The sequence below is a fragment of the Ovis canadensis genome, chromosome 6 (assembly GCF_042477335.2).
Source record: "Ovis canadensis isolate MfBH-ARS-UI-01 breed Bighorn chromosome 6, ARS-UI_OviCan_v2, whole genome shotgun sequence".
NCBI classification, from domain to species: Eukaryota; Metazoa; Chordata; class Mammalia; order Artiodactyla; family Bovidae; genus Ovis; species Ovis canadensis.
Genome location: NC_091250.1, coordinates 127930440 through 127952284, shown reverse-complemented (window position 1 = coordinate 127952284; position 21845 = coordinate 127930440). Strand labels below are relative to the sequence as shown.

The 21845-nt window shown below is 46.9% G+C and overlaps 1 long non-coding RNA gene across 1 annotated transcript; it reads left to right on the top strand.

Annotated features, from left to right (window-relative positions):
- On the top strand, window positions 1-16248 carry LOC138442750 (uncharacterized). Its single transcript, XR_011257870.1, has 6 exons — window positions 1-466; window positions 1636-1763; window positions 2759-2878; window positions 4958-5154; window positions 13374-13575; window positions 15397-16248. It is a non-coding gene; the product is annotated as an uncharacterized lncRNA (long non-coding RNA).
- Window positions 16249-21845: the final 5597 nt, after the last annotated feature.

The following is a 21845-nucleotide window of genomic DNA, read 5'->3' as shown; positions in this document are numbered from 1 at the left end:
GCCGAGACCCCTTAAGGAGGTGACTGGTTCATTCACGCCAGAGCAGCAGGACCTAAGGGGAGCAGGGTTGGTGACCTGGTGGACGTTGGAATCTAGGATGTTTACCCAGCCAGGAAGCCCAGGGAGGGCTGGCTGGCTGTGCGGTGTTGTCGGGGGCTTCCTCTGTGTGACACTGCAAACCTCCGTCTACTCCTCTGTTGACTGAGCTTGATCATGTTTTCAGGGCTGTTGGGAGAAATGAACAAGATACTGCATCTAAAACTCGGTTTGCGAATGACAGGACACTGCACAAGGCCAAGTTGTGCTGACCCGATGCCTCGCGGCCCAGCTGAGTGGGCCTCAGCAACAGCATCTCGCCACCTGGCAACATGGGAATGCAGATTCCTGGGCCCTGCCCAGCCCCGTTGAATCCAAAACTCTGGAATCTGTTTTCACAGCCCTCCATGTGATTGTCGTTCATGATCAAGTACGAGAACCCTTGGCCTAGAGCATCACGGTGTAGGATGTGGACCTTAAATTATGGGGCCAAAAACAGCTCCAGCTGCTCTCCCCAAGCTAAAGGTTGAAGAGACTAAAATAGAATTGGGGGTGGGGGAAAAGAGGGTTCTTTTGTGGTGGTTGTTTAGTCTCGAAGTCATGTCCAACTCTTTCGAGACTCCATGGACGGTAGACCACCAGGCTCCTCTGTCTATGGGATTTCCCAGGCAAGAAAACTGGAGTGGGTTGCCATCTCCTTCTCCAGGGGATCTTCCCGACCCAGGGATTGAACCCATGAGTATTATATCTTCTGCACTGCCAGGTGGGTCCTTTACCACTGAGCCACCAGGGAAGCCCACGGTTCTTTAGCATATGCTTACATCTTATTTAAAATCTGCGCTTGACTGATGCTTGCTCAAGGGGCAGCTGGACTAGGCAAAGCAGGACTGAACCAGGGGTTTCCAGGTCTTCAGGCCCCAGCGCTCCACCGACTGCTCCCTCCAGGCTCTGCCGCCAACCTTTGGCAGTAGAACTTTTCAGATGAGTCACCCAGAAATCACAGAGCACGGGGTCGAGATGTCACTCCCAAGTCTTAATCACCAAAGCTGAGGAAGAGAGAAAGGGCATACAATCCATTACACTGTGCAAGTGTGTGCATGTGTGCTAAGTGGCTTCGGTCCTGTCTGACTCTGCGACCCCATGGACTGTAGCCCACCAGGCTCCTCTGTCCATGGGATTCTCCAGTCAAGAATACTGGAGTGGATTGCCATGCCCTTCTCCAAGGGATCTTCCTAACCCGTGTCTCTTATACCTTCTGCACTGGCAGGTGGGTTCTTTAACACTAGCATCACCTGGGAAGCCCTAACCTGTGCAACTGGGCACAATAACCCTTTGTGGAGAAATGTCTATGTCAGTTCTGCCCATTTTTTGTTTTTTTTTTTTATTGAGTTGCATGAGTTGTTTATATGTTTTGGAAATTAATCCTTTGTCAGTTGCTTCAGTTACAAATATTTTCTTCCATTCTGAGGGTTGTTTTCTCATTTATTGCTTCCTTTGCTGTACAAAAGCTTTTAATTAGGTCCCATTTGTTCATTTTTGACATGTATATACTACTATGTATAATACAGATAACTAATGAAAACCTATTATATGGCACAGGTAACTCTACTCAGTGCTCTGCGGTGACCGAAAGTGAAAGTGAAAGTGAAGTCGCTCAGTCGTGTCCGACTCTCTGCGACCCGGTGGACTGCAGCCCACCAGGCTTCTCCATCCATGGGATTCTCCAGGCAAGAGTACTGGAATGGGTTGCGATTTCCTTCTCCAGGGGATCTTCCCGACCCAGGGATCGAACCCAGGTCTCCCACATTGCAGGCAGACGCTTTAACCTCTGAGCCACCAGGGAAGCCGTGGTGACCTAAATGGGAAGGAAATCCATGAAAAGAGGGGATATGGGTATAGGCATAGCTGATTCACGAATGCTGAAGTTGAAGCTCCAATACTTTGGCCACCTGATGAGAAGAGACAGCTCATTGATAAAGACCCTGCTGCTGGGAAAGATGGAAGACAAAAACAGACGGGAGCGGCAGAAGATGAGATGGTTAGCATCACTGACTCAGTGGGAGTCTGTGAAACCCTGGGAGACAGTGAAGGACAGGGAAGCCTGGCGTGCTGCAGTCCACGGGGTCACAAAGAGTCGGACACGACTCAGCGCCTGAACAACAGCAATTGCTGATTCACTTTGCTGTGCAGCACAAACTAACACAATGTTGTAAAGCTGCTATCAGTTCAGTTCGGTTTCTCGGTCACGTCCAACTCTGCGACCCCATGGACTGCAGCACGCCAGACTTCACTGTCCGTCACCAACTCCTGGAGCTTGCTCGAACTCATTTCCATTGAGTCAGTGATGCCATCCAACCATCTCGTCCTCTGTTGTTTCCTTCTCCTCCTGCCCTCAACCTTTCCCAGCATCAGGGTCTTTTGTAATGAGTCAGTTCTTCAGATCAGGTGGCCAAAGTATTGGAGTTTCAGCTTCAGCATCAGTCCTTCCAATGAATATTCAGGATTGATTTCCTTTAGGATGGACTGGTTGGATCTCCTTGCAGTCTAAGGGACTCTCAAGAGTCTTCTCCGACACCACAGTCCAAAAGCATCAATTCTTCAATGCTCAGCTTTCTTTATGGTCCAACTCTCACATCCATACATGGAAAAACCACAGCTTTGACTAGATGGACCTTTGTTGGCAAAGTAAAGCTATTATACACCAATAAAAATTTTTTTTTAGTCCTTTGCAGGAGATCAGTCCCCTCTGGGAGCAGCCCTGCTGTTCTGGGAGCCTCAACACAGCAGGGCAGGTAACAGCTTACTCTCCAGTGGAGAAACCAGACAGTGATCTTGAGAACAGGTGAGTAGTTCGGTGGCTGCGGGGTGATGGTGTCATAGAGAAAATCAGGTAATGTGACAGGGATGGGATGCTTTCATGAAGCTGGATGGTCAGGAACATCCTCTAAAAGGTGACACGTGTGATGTGACCTCAGCTGGTAGGAACCTCGTTTGGGCAGAGACCAGCAAGTTCAGAGTTGCAGAGGGGAGAGCGAGCAGGGTATAGTCTACCCTCAGAAAGAAGACGGCAGGGCTTCGGGGTGGGGGTGACGGTGGGGACGGGTTGCAGCTTGGAGTGCAGTAAGAGGTGGGATGGGGGAGCAGGGATCCCACTCAGCCAAGCCCAGGAACCAGGAGGAGCTAGGATGTTCCTGGTTTCAGGACCAGGCAAGTGGTTAGGATGTTGCATTTTCCTGCTGTGTGAAGGATGGGTCACAGGCAGCTAGTGTGGAATCAGGGACACCAGCAAGGGGGGTGGTTTTTATGGAATAAACCACACTGGGGAAGCCCTAGAGTCAGGCCAAGGCAGGGCCAGGAGCCCCCCAGGCTGACCTCGCTCTGTTTCCACCTCGGAAGGACAAAGGGGCACCCCCGTACCCCCTGCAGGAACCTTTAAAGCTCCATTGGCCGTACTGACACGGAGCAGAGAATTCAGTCTAGGCTTCCTCCTGCTTTGTCAAAGTCGGCACTGCGGAGGAGGTAAAATAGATCTGTGTCTGATTTTCTGTTTCTCAATGGATGATGTTGTGATGAGTGGCCTCTGGGTCTGTTAACTAGGCTGGGACCCGGTCACCAGCCCAGGGTGGAAAGCACATTTGCATTACAGGAAATGGAAGGCAACAGCCCTAGAGCCCCCAGCTGAGTAACAGGAACCCGGGCTCAGCTCCCCTGCTGTTGGGACTGCACTGAGAACTGGGAAAAAAAGAAGCTGGTGGGGGGGTGATATCAAGCCATGCGGTTTCAGATTCAACCCATATTTAATTGGAAATCACAGCAACAAAGAATATGACTTTCCCTTGCAAATATGGATGTTCATTTCTCCTTCAAAGGTAATGCTTTTAAAAGATGGTATAGGTCCTAGAAGATGGGATTTTGTCTCAAAGAGGCTCTATCAGGCACCCAACCTCTGTCCCAGGGCAAGTTGCTTTCCTCCTGTACCCTGATGTCACACAGCAAGAGCTGTAGTAGTAATAAAAATGATTTTTTTTTAGAGCAGTGTTTAGGGCTTCCCAGATGACTCAGTGGTTGTTAAGAATCTGCCTGCCAATGCAGGAGACACAGGACACAAATTTTCAATCTCTGGGTTGGGAAGAGCCCCTGGAGGAAGGCATGGCGACACACTCCAGTACTCTTGCTGGAGAATCCCATGGGCAGAGGAGCCTGGTGGGCTACACAGTCCACAGGGTGGCAAAGAGTTGGACACGACTGAGCAACTGAGCATGCACACAAACCGCCATCCAAGGCTCTTGTGATTTATAGCTCATCTAATCTGCTCAATATGCCTGTACAGTCCCCATTTTGCAGATGTGGAAACTGAGGCTAAGAGGGTTTTTCTCAACAGTCACATGCCTTGGGAAAAACAGGACCAAGATTTTAAAGGCTGGTGCCTCTGATGGCAGAGCACTGGTGTTCAGACCCCAGGACAGCCCTCCATGAGAGCTCTTCCCAACAGGCGCAAGGCTTTTTTCTTATATCAAGGACTTTTCTGGGACTTCCCTGGCAGTCCAAGGGAATACTTTGCCTTCTAACCCAGGGGGTGCCGGTTGAATCCCTGGTGGAAGAGCTAAGATCCCACATGCCTCAGCCAACATAAAACAAGCAACATTGTAACAAATTCAGTAAAGACTTTCAAAATGGTCCACATTTTGTTTTTAATCTTAAAAAAAAAAAAAGTAGTCTGCTAACAAAAGCATGAGCAGTGAAACAGACTTTCCATTCCTCCAGACATCTTTTCGGTTCACATTTTCCGGTTCACACTCTCATATGATTCTAATTCTCCAAAGACTGGCTTGGCTGAGTGCTATTTTTTTAATTTGGATTAGAAGTGTATTGTTCCAGTTCTGCTTCTTGTTGTTGAATCACCGTATTTTTCCTCCCCAAGGAACCAAGACAGCGTGAGGCGTGATGGTGTGCCTCTATGTGATGGTGGGCACTTTTCCAGGAGTCTCTCCTTGGTCTCTCGTCCAGCCCTCCATGGTGGGTCGTGATGTTCACGTACCAGCTGGGAAACCACGGGCTTAGTTTTCCAAGAGTTTGGATAAACGTGCCAGGACCAAGGAGCGAGGCTCGCCACCACGGGTTAGTCACATGCTTGCTAAACACATGGAAACAGCAGGCCCTGCACCACTCTCTCTGCTCAGGGAAGAGGGTGGGGGTCCCTGTCATGTCTTGAGTGGTAAGTGTTTTAAACCCTTATGTTAGTTTCAATCTTCAGGTAATAGACAACATTCATTATAGAAAAATAGAAGATTATTTAGAAAAAGGTGGAACGACTTCCCTGGTGGTCCAGGGGCTAAGGCTTCAAGCTGCCAAGGCAAGGGTCCAGGGTTCAATCCCTGGTCAAGGAACTAGATCCCACAGGCCACAGCTAAGAGTTTTCATGCCACAGCTAAAGATCCCACATGCTGCAACAAAGACCCAGGGCAGCCAAATAAATGAATGAGTAAAATAAACATTAAAAAATAAAAAGGGGGAGAGGAATGTCCATCATTTCACCGTCTGATTTGGTGCATATTCTTTCAAATTGCTTCTGATCATATATACACAGGTGTAGGTTTCTACATGTGAATATATTACCATGAGGCTCTACATCACTGGTTTACAACATGCTTCATTTCCTTCACATGGGGTGGACATTTCTCCATGTCAACAATTTAAGATATTTTCAATGGTTGCATAGAATTCCACATATAAGCCATATCATGATTTGTCTAATCCCTTCCTTGGGCTGGACATTTGATTATCTCCTTAACATAAATTCCAAGAACTGGAATTCCTTAGACAAAAGTTCCAAATGAATTTTGTTATAGTTATGAAGCTGGATTCCAGAGGCACATGTGAGCACATCAGAAGCCCACCCTCCCTCCAGCCATGGGCTGGATGACTGTTCTAATCCTTACCAGCCTTACCCATGGATTGTAGCCCACCAGACTCCTCTGTCCTCAGTTCATGGGATTTCCAAGAGTACTGGAGTGGGCTTCCATTTCCTTCTCCATAAAAAAGGGTACCTACTGTTAAGAGTGTGATTAAATATTTGAAATATATTTATTAGATGTTTCATATTAGTGACATGTTTTCATATCTTTATTGATTGATTGATATTTAGTTACAAGTGGGTCTGGGAGATGGAAACTTGAGAGCCTCCTGCTTGGCCTCCACCAGTGATTTGGGAAGTTTTTGATGGAGGCCCATAATGGGAAGTACAGCTGACCCTTGAACAATGTGGGGGTTAGGGGCGCCCACATCCTTGCAGTCAAAAATCTGTGTATAACTTTATAGCAGGCCCTCTGAATCCACCCTTCCACACCCTTGGATTCAACCATCCATGGACTGTGTTGGACTATAATAGTATAGTAATATTTGAAGCTTTCCCGGTGGCTCAGTAGGTAAAGACTCTGCCTGCAATGCCGGAGACAAAGGAGACGTGGGTTTGATCCCTGGGTCAGAAGGATCCCCTGGAGAAGGAAACGGCAACCACTCCAGGATTCTTACATGAAAAAATTCCATGGACAGAGGAGCCTGGTGGGCTACAGTCCAGTGGGTTACAAAGCATCAGACACGTCTGAGTGGCTAAGCAGCACAGTCGTCATATTTATTGGAAAAAAAAGAAAAGTGAAGTGTTAGTCACTCAGTCAAGTCTGATGCTTTGCAGCCCCATGGACTGTAGCCTGCCAGGCTCCTCTGTGCACAGAATTCTCCAGGCAAGAATACTAGGGTGGGTAGCCATTCCCTTCTCCAGGGGATCTTTCCAACCCAAGGATCGAACCTGGGTCTCCTGCGTTGCAGACAGATTCTTTACTGTCTGAGCCACCAGGGAAGCCCTGGAGTGTTGGTTGCTCAGTCGTGTCTGACTTTGTGACCACATGGACCCCATGTATAGATGGACCCAACAGCTCAAGCCCATGTTGTTCAAGGGTCAACTATACATGGCACATTGAAACCAATGGAGCACGTCAGTTCAGTTCAGTCGCTCAGTCGTGTCCGACTCTTTGCGACCCCATGAATCGCAGCACGCCAGGCCTCCCTGTCCATCACCAACTCCCGGAGGTCACTCAGACTCACGTCCATCGAGTCAGTGATGCCATCCATAGATGTAAACTAAAAAGTAAAATTTCCCCAAATGATTACCGTCACTCACTCTGATTCATTCAAAAGTTTTCTGTCTATAGTTTCTAGATGCTAGTCACACTAGTAAGCTGATTTCATAATCTTGTGATAGATTGTGTCCATAGTTTGAAAAACACCAGCTTACACCCAGCATAATCAACTGCCTGGAGCATATTGGCTCTGAACAAAATCAAGGTTTCAGTAGCACAGAAGAGAAGGTAAGGAGGGACTTCCCTGGGGGGCCAGTGGTTAAGGCTTAACTTTCCAATGTAGGTGGTGCGGGTTTGATCCCTGGTCAGGGACTTAAGATCCCACATGCCTAAAAACTAAAATATCAAATGGAAGCAATATTGTAGCCAATTCAATAAAGACTTTTTAAAAAATGGCCCATATCCCGCACCCCCCCCCCCCAAAATCTTTTAAGAAAAAGAGTGGGGAGAGACTTCCCTGGTCATCCAGTAGTTAAGAATCCAACTGCCAATGCAGGGGACACGGGTGTGATCCCTGGTCTGGGATGGTTCCACGTGCCGTGGGGCAACTAAGCGCCTGTACCACAAGTACTGAGCCCAGCTGCGTTAGAGCCTGTGACCCGTAACAAGAGAAGCCGCTGCAACGAGAAGCCCGAACACTGCAGTCAGAGTCGCCCCCAATCGCTGCAACTAGAGGAAGACCACGCAGCAGCCAAGACCCAGTGCAGCCAAAACCAAGCTTTTTAAATTGTGTTAATTATTTTAAAACAGGGGAGGAGACCTCAGGTAGACATCGGAGCCAACATCAGTCCTTGAAGGCTAAACAGGTGTGCACACGTGAACGGGTGTGAACACGTGAGCCCCAGGAGAGCAACAGGCTGAGTGAAGAGAGGGACGCAGCAAGGCGAGTGTCCAGTGCCAGGGGGCTGGGTTCTGGGACAGCCGGAAGGAGGCTGGCTGGGGAAGCTGTTTGAACCGCCGCCTGCCCCGCAGGCCGTGATGGGCAGGCTTCAGGAGAGCCTCCTCCGGGCTGTCTTAGCCAGTCAGGCAGCTGTAACAAATTATCAAAGATGGAGTGGCTTAAAGGACGAATCTTCCTCAGTACTGGAGGCTGCAAGGCCGAGGCCGGGGTGCCGGCAGATCTGGTCCCATGAGGAGCCTCTTCCGGGTGAGCAGGCAACTATCTTCAGGAAGCAGAAAGAGGAGAGAACACTTTCTATCCTGTCTCTCCTGATAAGGGTGCCACGATGGCTAATTTAACATGTCAGCTTGACTTGGGCTAAAGGCACACAGACAGCTGAGACAATGTCGTTTCTTGGTGTGTCTGTGGAGTGACGCGAGATTGGGGCAGGGGTAGTGTTTCCAGAAGAGGTTAGTGATCCACCCTCAACAAGTATGGCAACATCATCTAATCTGTTGAGGGTCTGAAAAGAACAAAAGGGGGAAAAGAAGGTGAATTCTGTCTCTCCTTGATCTGGGATACACCATCTTCCCCTGCCCTCGGACATCAGCATTCCTGGTCCCCAGGCCTGCAGACAGAGGGGCTTAAAACCAGCAACTGCCCTCCCTACCCAGTTCTCAAGCCTGCAGCCTTGAACTGAATTTGACCCTCAGTTCCTGATTCTCCAGCTTGCAGAGGGCAGACTTTGTGACTTCTTGGCCTCCCTAACCACATGAGCCAATTCCCAGAATAAATCTCTTGTATATAACCATATGTTTCCTATGGGGCTTCCCAGATGGCCCAGTGGTAAAGAATCCACCTCCAATGCAGGAGATGCAGGTTTGATCCCTGGCTTGGGAGTTAGAAAGATCCCCAAGAAAAGGAAATGGCAACCTACTCCAGCATTCTTGCCTGATTAAATTCCACGGAGGAGCCGGGCAGGCTATAGTCCATGACGTCACAAAGAGTTGGACACAGCTGAACGACTAAACAACAACTAAACCAATGTCTCCAATTGGTTCTATTTCTCTGGAGAACCCTGACTCAGTTCAGTGCAGTTCAGTCGTTCAGTCATATCCGACTCTTTGCAACCCCATGAATCACAGCACGCCAGGCCTCCCTGTCCATCACCAACTCCTGGAGTTCACTCAGACTCATGTCCATTGAGTCAGTGATGCCATCCTAACAGGGCACTAATCCCATCCGTAAGGGTACCACCCTCATGACCTAATCACCTCCCAAAGGTCCCACCCCCTAATAGCACCACATTGAGACTAGGGTTTCAACATATGAATCTGGGGCAAGGACAGGGAGTGGGGTGGTGGGCAGACACAAAGATTCAGTCCAGAGTGAAGAGACGTATTCCTGGGCAGGAGTGTTCGCCTCAGATACCCAGGGTTCTCTCTTCAAGTTCATTTCAGGGTAGCAGGCTCATCCTCCTGAGGTGGAGTCACCGAGCCCAGTGCCAGTTCTCCTGGTGTGTTCAAGCTTCAACTATTTCTCTGCACTCTTTATTTTTCATGAGGGATAAGCTTTCTGAGTGTCTTCTTAAGCACTCTGTCCTCACAATCCTCCCCCAAAGTTCTGTTTAAAGTCTTCATTGGATGTTTCTCTGGCGACTGAGGACAACCGCGCCACCCAGAACAGGAGTCGTGCTCAACGGGACCCATGTCATCCTGAGTCATGGTGTACAGAGCTGATCCGGTGAACGGAGCCCTGGCTCTGGGACACAGCTCACAGCATCCTTTCATTTCCCTACCACAGGACACAGCAACTGGTTCCCATTCTATCCCTGTCAGGCTCAAGATTCCCAGTTCTCCAAAGGAGAGCTTTGCTCAGTTCTGTTGTGTTCAGAGATAAAGCATCTGTGTTTCTACCGGTGATTTCTGTCTGTGCCCTCAGAGGAGTGCTTCATCAAACCTTTGACCATGTCACATCCTGGTCCTGCCTCCTGTCAACGTGGAGTGTCAGCCTCTTTGTCATCAAGCAGATGGTCAGTGATGATGGAAAGAAAAATCGATCCCATTCTTATGATGCCTCTGGGACTGGATTATGCTCATAAGGGAGAGATCACCCAACAAGTTATCACGGACTCTGCAAAAGTACGCACTCCCTGCACAAAGGAATCTTCCTGAAAGGGACTCTCAATTCATTACCTTCCACTCATTCATTCATTCAACAAACCAAGTGGGAGGTAGAATCCCAAAGAATCACTTGTACTGCACTGCATTGCTTGTGAGAAATAGCCCTCTGTGATTCACTGTAGTGTGTGCTGGAATGCTGCTAGACTATGTCTGTTTCTATATGCTACTTTGATGGGTTTAGTTGCCAAGTCGTGTTCGACTCTTGCGACCCCATGGACTGTAGCCCACCAGGCTCCTCTGTCCATGGGATTCTCCAGGCAAGAATACTGGAGTGGGTTTCCATTTCCTTCTCCAGGAAACTTTTCCCAACCCAGTAATCAAACCTGGGTCTCCTGCATTGCACGCAGATTCTTTACCAACGGAGCGACAAGGGAAGATATATATGCTACTTTGAATCCTTGTTAAGTCATCATCAATAAAGAATTAATGAACAAAGAAACAAAAATGTCCATCCTCTGGTGAACTTGGGCTCCCGGGACATAAGCTGAGAGAAGAATCTGATGTGATCACGACATACCCTTGCATTTGTGTAGGACCTAATACTGTCTGGATTTATTCTCCTCAATTATCTTTAACAGGTAACAGAGCCTTGGCTAAACCCACGTTTCAGGGCTTTCCAGGTGGCACTAAGTGGTAAAGAACTTGCCTGCCTGCTGCGGCCAGCGCAAGTAGGGATCGAAAGTGATCGATGCACAGTTTAGGGGAGAAAGAAACTAGAGACAGAAATAAAGTTTTAAAGATGGGACCAGGGAACTCAAGACCTCTTGGATCAAGAGCCCTGATCCTCAGAGCCCCATCACATTTATTTAGTGTCTTGGCAAGTGGAAAGCATCTGTTGTGTTATGATGAAGTCAGCCTCTTGTGTCCCTGGTCATGTTTCCCATTTTATTGATTACTTTAAACTGTCTTTATTTTCTTGTACAAGGGGTATCACCTCGCTGGAGATCATAGACCCGTACATGCCTTGGGAAGACATCTTGGTGTGCGCACAAGTGGCGTTCTGAACCTGGGCTGCCCCGGCCTTCCAAGATCCACACTGTTTTTCCTTGGCTTAGCAGGGCACGACGACCCCAACTAATCCACCAATGTACTTTTATTTGGGTTATGCTGTATTGCTATATTTTGCTTTTATTCTTTTCCCATGGTGATTTTCTCATGGCTTAGCCAGACTATCAGGCGGCTAACTATTAACCCCAGCACCTGCCAATGCAGGAGACATAAGAGACATGGGTTCTATCCCTGAATAGAACCTTGGAGAAAGGCACAGTAATCCACTCCAGTATTCTTGCCTGGAGAATCCCATGGACAGAGGAGGCTGGTGGGCTACACAATCCATAAGGTTGGAAAGAGTCAGACACGACTGAAGTGGCAGCACGCATACTCGTGCTTCAGAGTAGCAACACCAGACCTGGGGAGGTAGACCACTTGCCCTCCAGGCGGCACACCTGGCTGCTGCTGGAGCCAGGGCTCTCCCAGACGCAGCTCTGTGCCCGCAGCCACAGGTTTGCCTCCCCCTCCCCCTTAGCAGGACACTCCGCGGCCACTGCAAATTCAGCTCCTCTTATTTTCTAATTAAAATGGCATTAATTAGCTCTGCCATGTTAACACAGATGACTAATATGGATCTCGTCTTTCCTTCACTTTGCGAAAGTCCTTTCCTTCACTTTGCAAAAGAGGACTATGCAGTCGTGCCACAAGACCACCCCTACCCCGCCCGTCCCCAGCAAGCTGCAGCCCGAGTTTGAGAAGCTGAAGCCATACCTCAGTGCAGACGAGCTACCTGAGACCTAGAACTTTCCGTCTCTGTGTTCCTGAACTTGGTCCAAACTCACAAGACCAGCCTCCCAACCTCTTTGCTGTTTTGTGTGCTAAGTCACTTCAGTCATGTCCGACTCTATGCTACCCCATGGACTGTAGCCCGCCAGGCTCCTCTGTCCATGGGATTCTCCAGGCAAGAATGCTGGAGTAGATTGCCTTCCCTTCTCCAGGGGATCTTCCCAACCTGGGGATCAAACCCATGTCTCTTACATCTCCTAGCACTGGCAGGCATGTTCTTAACCACTAGCACCAACTGGGAAGCCCAACTGCTGTTTCAATCAAATGATTAAAAGCCTTTATTTTCAAAAAGCGACGTACAACTCACCCAGAGCCTGCATACCGCAGTTTCATTGGATGTTCAGGGCAACTGGTGAGGTTGAAACACAGAAGACTAGTTTGTATTGACGGGGTCCTTCTTCCCAGGTCTGGGCTCTGCTCACAGAGTGGGGGTGCTTAGCCCATTCCTTCTGCACGCACCTTTTCTGAGCTGGGTACTCTCACAAGCTACTCCTCTTTCTAGATAAGACTCTGACTTCAGATAAAAGCTGCAAGTTCAAAGGAACACAGGAAGGGGCGGAGGCAGCAATCAAACCCAAGCAGTCTCGCTTCAGACCCAACTGAACCACCAAGCTGTTCACTCCATCTGTAGCCTTTCTGCAGCCCTGGGGCCGTGTTTACCCCTTGGATCATGATATGTGCTGAGAGCCGGTGGAGCTGGCAGACAGTGGAGGGTCACAGAATCATCCTCTCCTATGGGTACCCCCAGAGGGCATGGACACCCACCTGCTGGCTCAGCCCCGGAAGCTGAGGGGTACAGAGAAAGAAACTCCCTTCTGTTGCTGGCCGGCTTGATGTCAACGAGAGGGCTGGGTCCTTCCACACACTATTTTAATTCCTCACTGCAAGAAGCACACTCCTTTATTTTTATTTAATGCTTTAATTTATTTATTTATAAATTGACACATAGTTGATTTACAATGTTGTGTTGATCTCTGCTGTACAGTGCAGTGATTTGGTTACACATTGTATACGGTCTGATTTAATAGTCTTTCCCATTCGGGTTTATCAAGGGACGTCGACCATAGTTCCCAGTAGAACCTTGCTGTTTATCCGTTTTAGACATGTTTGCATCAAATCTCAAACTCCCACTCCCTCCCGGCCCCCTCCCCCTTGGTCACCACAGTCTGTTATTGCCTCTGCGAGGCTATTTCTGTTCCCTAGATAGCTTCATTCTTTCTTATCTTAGATTCCACATAAAGTGGTATCATATGGTCTCTGTCTTGCTCTCTGACTTACTTCCCTTAATGTGATCATTTCTAGGTCCGTCCACATCTCTGAAGCTGGCATTCTTTCATTCTTTTTTATGGCTGAGTAACATCCACAAGGAAGACAGTCTTATCTCGGATTTTTAACTGAGGAGCCTGAGGTCCAGGAAGACCAGGTGAACCCTCTAAGGTCACGCAGCAGGTAGTGGAGATGAGAACTGAACCCAGTTTGCTGACACCCAGGGGCCGACAGAAAGGTGAGGTCATTAATCCCATCCACCGTCAGAGAAATATTCCGGGGGTTGGCGGGGGTTGGGGTCGGGGGGCACAGGTGTCAATCATGAGAAAGGGCGGAGCCTGTTGAGCACTGATTCACAGTATCAACCACTCGGGCCGGATCAGAAGCTCCTGAGCAAAACACCTTAATAACATCAGGGCTTTTTTCTCTCTAGGATCAAGAGGCAGCCTAGGGGGACTATGCTTGCCTTATGGGAGACCAGAAAAACCGAGGCTCATGTTGACCTCTCTTCCGGGTGAGAAGGGTGGAACTGAGCCCATTCTCTCAGGCAGGGAGACAGAGAGGACTCAGGACTCACCGATGAGACCTGAGCACCCCGCAAAGCTAGACTAGGAAACACACGAAGGCGGGCGCAGTTTCTAGTCCGGGTGGAGCCTTAGAAGAGGACTCAGAGCATCAGATGGAGAAGGCAATGGCAGCCCACTCCAGTACTCTTGCCTGGAAAATCCCATGGACGGAGGAGCCTGGTAGGCTGCAGTCCATGGGGTCGCTAGGAGTCGGGCACCAATGAGCGACTTCACTTTCACTTTTCACTTTCACACATTGGAGAAGGAAATGGCAACCCACTCCAGCGTTCTTGCCTGGAGAATCCCAGGGATGGGGGAGCCTGGTGGGCTGCCGTCTATGGGGTCGCACAGAGTTGGACACAACTGAAGCGACTTAGCAGCAGCAGCAGCGGCAAAGCATCAGAAGAGAGACCGGGTAAAGCGGGGAGCGCAGTGGGAGAGGCTTCCTCCAGGAGCACTGTGGGGCTGAGAGAACACAGGCTGCAGATTCCAGCCCCCACCACTGCGCTCAGCCAGCCCCGTCCTGATGCCCAAGATCTACCTGCATTCAGAGGGTGAAGCCCCCTAGCACGGCAGGTGCTTGGGAAGAGGTAACCACTGCCCCTCAGTACCAGCAGGGATGGAGGTGCAGAGACCCAGGGAGCCGGGAGCCCCGCCCATCCCTGTGAGGAGTGACCCCAGCAACAAGGCACACCAGCTCCATCCTTCATCCTGTAGCAGACAAGGGGCAGGGGGTCTGGAACCCAAGAGTAGGGAGCAGCACCTGGGTCGTGGGGAGTGCGGTTTGCACAGGGTCTGGGCTATGGTCGAGTTCAGCAGACACGTTCTCCTTTCCCATCCCCATTTAAAAGGAAGGTTCCCTTACACCAATTCCCTGGGGACTAATGGAGGGAGGGTCCTCTCCCTGCCATCTCCCCACAGTCCAGCCATTCAAAGGGCCTCACCCGGCACAGCTAAGACTGAGTCTGTTCTGAGGGGCCGGTGCTAGGCCTTAGGATTGTGAAATACTTTCCCTATCACCCTTGTGTGTGCTGGGCGCTCAGTCGTGTCAAGATTCTTTTGTGATCCTGTGGACAGTAGCCCGCCAAGCTTCTCTGTCCATGGGATTCTCCAAGCAAGGATACTAGAGTGAGTTACCATTTCTTCCTCCAGGGGATCTTCCCAACCCAGGGATGGAACCCGCGTCTCCTGCATTGGCAGGTGGATTCTTTACCACTGAGCCACCCGGGAAGCCCCATATCACCTTTGGTTCTGAACGAAAAATGCAATCTGACAAAAATTGTCTACTACTTTAAAACAATTGAAAACCATGCTATTCCAAGCTGCTTTTTTCTGTGTTCAAGTTTCCTAACTGGGCCCACAGTTGATTTTGACCCACAAATGTTTTTAGTTGGGGCCTTCAAAAGGTGTTATAGAAACTAGAAAATTTTGCAATATATATATATAAAATTTCAGTTTTTTAATTTGCTCTGATCCTATCCCTCACTTTCCAGCTCACCAGTAGCCTTGAAAAATAACCGTCTGCATTCCTGGTGCTGGATGGAGCAGAACAAAGCTGGAATTCTTTCAAAACATCGTTCCCAAAGAATGAGCATCATTTAACTTGTCTAGTAGTTCCCTGGAAGACCCACTCAGAAAACGTGTCTTCATTTCAACAGACTCAAAGTCCCCTCCATAAAGAAGTCTCCCACTAGGATGGCCATAATAAAAATAAACACATTTTGAAATAACAAGTGTTGGCAGGGATGTGGAGAAATTGGAACCCTCACACATCGCTGGTGGGAACTAAAAAATAGTGCAGACTCTATGGAAAAATGTAGCAGTTTTCCAAAATGTTAAATAATGTTATACTACATGAGACAGCCATTCTCTTGGATATATACCCAAGGGAAGGGAAAACAGAGGTCCACATGAGAATTTGTACATGAATCTTCATAGCAGCCAAAAAGTGGAAACAAGCAATAAAAGTGGAAACAAGCAATCGTCCATCAACGTTAAGTGGAGGAACACAGCTCCATACAATGGACTATTGTTTGGCTACAGAAAGAAAAGCACTGACTCTAACTGGAGCATGGATGAACTGAAAGAAAGCAGACACAAGGACAGCATGTTGCAGGGTTCCAGTTACACGAAACGGGTGAGTCCGCAGAAACGGAAAGCATCGCAGTGGTTTCCAGGGCTGGGGGAGGGGAAACGGGCAGAGACTGCCTAACGGGTACGGAGGGCGGGATGAACACGTGTATACCTGTGGCGGATTCATGTTGATGGATGGCAAAACCAACACAATATTGTCAAGTAATTAACCTCCAATTAAACGAAATAAATTTATATTTAAAATAAATAAATGGTAAATTTCTTGATATGTGAATCCTATCTTAAAATTTTTCATCACTCGGCAAAAGTATAAGGAGGACTTTGCTGTGACTTTTTTGTTCCTTTGGTCTTACAGACCAAGCATCAGCTCCAGATTGCACCTTTGATACCGACTTGCTATACCTGACATTCACTCTGACTTTTTGAAGCAGAAAATAAAGAATATGAATATTTAATCTGGATTTGATTGGAGAGGAAACAAGAGCAGAGTTTGGTTTTAAGCCATTTCAGGAGCTGGCTCTCTAACTAGCTATTGTCGGCTTGTTCCTTGTGGAACTCCGTTGCTGCTATACTCATGTATAGAGGAATCAGTAAGGGAACATTTTAAAGTCTAAAAATAAAATTCAATAAGAAAAAAAAATGTGATTTGTCAAGTTACAATGAAAAACCATGAAGTATGAAAATATTTGAAAATTATATAATAAAAGCCCAATGAGAGGAAAAAAAAAGCATATTCAAAACTTATTCTTGAGAAAATAAATGGATACAGGCAATAAACAGAAATATACAGTCTCAGGCAACTTAAAGATCACAAGTTGAAACAATAACAAGACATCATTTTTTAACTATAAAATATCAAATTAACACAATGATATGAAGAACTGTAAAACCAGTGTAGCTGAGAGTCAAGAGTACATTCCTGTACTTTTGGCAGGGCAATGCCAGAGACCCAGGTTCTATCCCTGGGTCAGGAAGATCCCCTGGAAAAGAGAATGGCAACTCACTCCAGTGTTCTTGGCTGGAGAATCCCATGGACAGAGGAGCTTGGTGGGCTACAGTCCATGAGGTCACAGAGCTGGACATGACTGAGTGGCTAACAGAAGACATACATTATCATGAACTTTCTGGAGGGCTATTTGACAGAAGGTCTGGAAAGAATGAAAAGCTACAGAAACTTATTCCATGTGTTTAGGGATCAGAAACAATTAACAGTGTAAGTTCTCAGTTCAGTTCAGTTCAGTTCAATCGCTCAGTTGTGTCCAAATCTTTGCGACCCCATGGACTGCAGCACGCCAGGCCTCACTGTCCATCACCAGCTCCCAGAGTTTACCCAAACTCATGTCCATTGAGTCGGTGACGCCATCCAAACATCTCATCCTCTGTTGTCCCCTTCTCCTCCTGCCCTCAATCTTTCCCAGCATCAGGGTCTTTTCAAATGAGTCAGCTCTTCACATCACGTGGCCAAAGTATTGGAGGTTCAACTTCAGCATCAGTCAATATTCAAGACATAATCTAGAATCAGGCAACCCTAAGTTTGATCGCAGTCTTCACCATTTACTAGCTGTTTAGCCTTGGACAAGTCATTTAATGTCTCCAAACCTCAGTCACTTCACCTGTAAAATGGAGTTAATTCTAGTACCAGCTTCCTCAATTTCTCTGAGCATTTGTTAACTGAGATGACATTTGTACAGCACTTGAGCAGTCACTGGCCCTTGTAAACACTCAACAAATATTCACTATTTATTGTCAGTAAGAATTTATTCTAAGAATGTGTGAGGTTCGTGACAGTATTCCTTATACTAACACAAAAGAATGTCTAAAAAGGTGAAATGTTAAATAAATTATAACATCTATATAACAGATTTCCTCGAAGATATTTTAAAGTATAATAAAAATCTTTATTGACTTAGAAAAATGTTTATATTATATTGCTAAGTAAGGAAAAATGGGTTAAAATAATATAACATGAAACTATATAAAAAGTCTGCAAAACTCCAAGCACACAGTTCAGATGGTTGAGTGAACATGGATGTGTGTGATCAGTCTCTAACTGATTGTTTTTCCTTCAAGTGATTTATTTATTAAAAAAAGTAAGCCTTACTTTTTAAGGCCAGTTTTAGTTTCACGTCAGAACTGAGTGGAAAGTACAGTGTTCTCATAAGTGCTCTGGCTTCAGACATTCACAGCCTCCACCCCCCGATCAAGATCCCCAAGGGAGCGGTACCCGCGATACAAAGATGATCCACACGGACACTTCATGATCACCCAAAGTCCACAGTTAACAGGAGGGTTCACTCTTGGTGAGCACACATTCTATGAGTCTGGACAAATATATAATGACATGTATCTACAGAATCATCCAGAATAGAAGCACTGCCCTGAAAACCTCCTGGGCTCTGCTTTTTCATCCCTCCCTCCATTCCCCCAAACCCTGGCAACCACTGATCTTTTTACATTCTGTGTAATTTTGACTTTTCCAGAAAGTCAGATTGTTGGACTCATACAGTATATACACAGCCTTCTCAGTTGCACTCATCTCACACGCTAGCAAAGTAATGCTCAAAATTCGCCAAGCCAGGCTTCAACAGTACAATGAACCATGAACTTCCAGATGTTCAAGCTGGATTTAGAAAAGGCAGAGGAACCCGAGATCAGATTGCCAATACCAGCTGGATCATCAAAAAAGCAAGAGAGTTCCAGAAAAACATCTATTTCTGCTTTATTGATTACACCAAAGCCTTTGATTATGTGGATCACAGTCAACTGTGGAAAATTCTGAAAGAGATGAGAATACCAGACCACCTTATCTGCCTCCTGAGAAATCTGTATGCAGGTCAAGAAGCAACAGTTAGAACTGGACATGGAACAACAGATTGGTTCAAAATTGGGAAAGGAGTACGTCAAGGCTGTATATTGTCACACTGCTTATTTAACTTGTATGCAAATTACATCATATGAAATGCCAGGCTATATGAAGCACAAGCTGGAATCAAGATTGCTGGGAGAAATATCTATAATCTCAGATACACAGATGACACCACCCTTATGGCAGAAAGTGAAGAACTAAAGAGCCTCTTGATGAAAGTGAAAGAGGAAAGTGAAAAAGTTGACTTAAAAGTCAACATTCAGAAAACTAAAATCATGGCATCTGGTCCCATCACTTCATGGCAAATAGATGGTGAAACAATGGAAACAGTGACAGACTTTAGTTTTTTCGTCTCCAAGATCACTGCAGATGGTGACTACAGCCATAAAATTAGAAGACATTTGCTCCTTGGAAGAAAAGCTATGACCAACCTAGACAGCATATTAAAAAGCAGAGACATTACTTTGCCAACAAAGGTCCATCTAGTCAAGGCTATGGTTTTTCCAGTGGTCATGTATGGATGTGAGAGTTGGACTGTGAAGAAAACAGAGCACTGAAGAATTGATGCTTTTGAACTGTGGTGTTGGAGAAGACTCTTGAGAGTCCCCTGGACTGCAAGGAGATCCAACCAGTCCATCCTAAAGGAGATCAGTCCTGAATATTCATTGGAAGGACTGATCGTGAAGCTGAAGCTCCAATACTTTGGCCACCTGATGCAAAGAACTGACTCATTGGAAAAGACCCTGATGCTGGGAAAGATTGAAGGCAGGAGGAAAAGGGGACAACAGAGGATGAGATGGTTGGATGGTATCACCGACTCTATACACATGAGTTTGAACAAGCTGCAGGAGTTGGTGATGGACAGGGAGGCCTGGTGTGCTACAGTCCATGGTCTCACAAAGAGTCAGACATGGCTGAGTGACTGAACTGAACTGAACTAAAGGTTCCTCCATGTCTTTCCATGGCTTATGGCTTTTTAACTTCTATTGTCTGGATGATCACAGTACCCCTTCACCTCCTAAAGGCATCTTGGTTCCTTCCATGTTTTAGCAATTATGCTATAAAAGTTGCTATAAACATCCATACACAGATCTTTGTGTACACATAAATTTTCTTAACTAATTTTCATGACAGAGTCATTGAGCTATAATTCATACATCATAAAATCCACCCATTTAAGGAATATCTAGTCAAGGCTATGGTTTTTCCAGTGGTCATGTATGGATGTGAGAGTTGGACTGTGAAGAAGGCTGAGCACCGAAGAATTGATGCTTTTGAACTGTGGTGTTGGAGAAGACTCTTGAGAGTCCCTTGGACTGCAAGGAGATCCAACCAGTCCATTCTGAAGGAGATCAACCCTGGGATTTCTTTGGAAGGAATGATGCTAAAGCTGAAACTCCAGTACTTTGGCCACCTCATGCGAAGAGTTGACTCATTGGAAAAGACTCTGATGCTGGGAGGGATTGGGGGCAGGAGAAGAAGGGGACGACAGAGGATGAGATGGCTGGATGGCATCACTGACTCGATGGACTTGAGTCTGAGTGAACTCCGGGAGTTGGTGATGGACAGGGAGGCCTGGCGTGCTGTGATTCATGGGGTTGCAGAGAGTCGGACACGACTGAGCGACTGAACTGAACTGAACTGAAGGAATATGATTCAGTGATTTCTAGAATAGTCATAGAGTTGTGCAATCATTAGCACAATTAGTTTTGAACATTTTTATAACCAAGAGAGAAACCCTCATCTCACACCCCAGTCTTAAACAAGCACTAATATACTGTCTGTCTCTAGATTTGCCTGTTCTGAACATTTTTGCAACATCTGATCTTTTGTGAGTCCTTTCACTTAACCTAGCATTTTCAAGGTTCCTCCATGGTGTTGCCTGTGTCAGGACTTTGTTCCCTTTGCCCCCATTGTCTGGAGAGAGCACCTTTTTCTATACCTCTTCGTCAGCTGATGGACATGTGGATAGATTCCATTTTTTGTTTCCTGTGAATAATTCTGCTGTGAACATTCGTGGGCAGGCTCTTGAAAGATTGTTGCTGAGCCGTGGAAGGCACCGGGATTCTTGACCTCCAGAGGAGAGGAATTCAATCTGGGGCCAGTGACAAGGCTTGGCTGCTCAGAGCTTTTGTGTAATAAAGTTTTATTAAAGTATAAAAGAGATAGAGAAAGCTTCTGACATAGACATCAGAAGGGGGCAGAACGAGTGCCCCCCATTAGTCTTTAGCTGGACGTTATATAGCTACTAGCAGTCTGCTAATTAGAGGAAGGAAATGTCTCAAAACTCAGAGAATGGCACCAGGCCTCTCAGCCACAACACGCATTTTGAGATAACATCGGCACAAGGTGAGTTGTCCTGGGCCATAAAATCATTGACAGAAATCTGGAAGAAAGGCAGGTTTCCAAGCAAATACAGTCTCATGAACATAGCTTAAAAGAACATTTGCATGAGTAAAACGTACTGGTTTATCAGGTTGGTTCTGACTCTTATTAGGCGGAACAGACTTGAAGGACAGAGTCTAGGGTAAATACATAGTTCATTAACATAGCTTAAGACCAATACTTCCATAAGAAAAATGCATTGGTTAGCTCAGGATTTGAGAAATTTAGGTTCAGGTGGAACCAGGTGTCGTCATAGAAACACAGAATTTTAAAAGAAACCTCTTTTTAAATATGTACAGAGAAGGAAAAAAACCCAACACTTGTTTGTTTCCTCCTGCCGCTTAAGAGAGAGATTAAAAAACACTTGCAGCCTATTTCCTCTTTTTGGAGACCCCCGGCCTTCCTGCCCGTTACCTTGTCACTCTGCTATGGACATATGTTTCCATGTCTCTTGGGTATGTCCCGAGGAGAGGAATTGCTGGGTCACAGGATAAATTCTGTTGAACATTTTGAGGAGCCGCCAGACTGTTGGCAGAGCAGCTGTGCAAACGCCAGCTGAGTCTGAGGCTCTAATCACTGCACATCATTGAACACCTG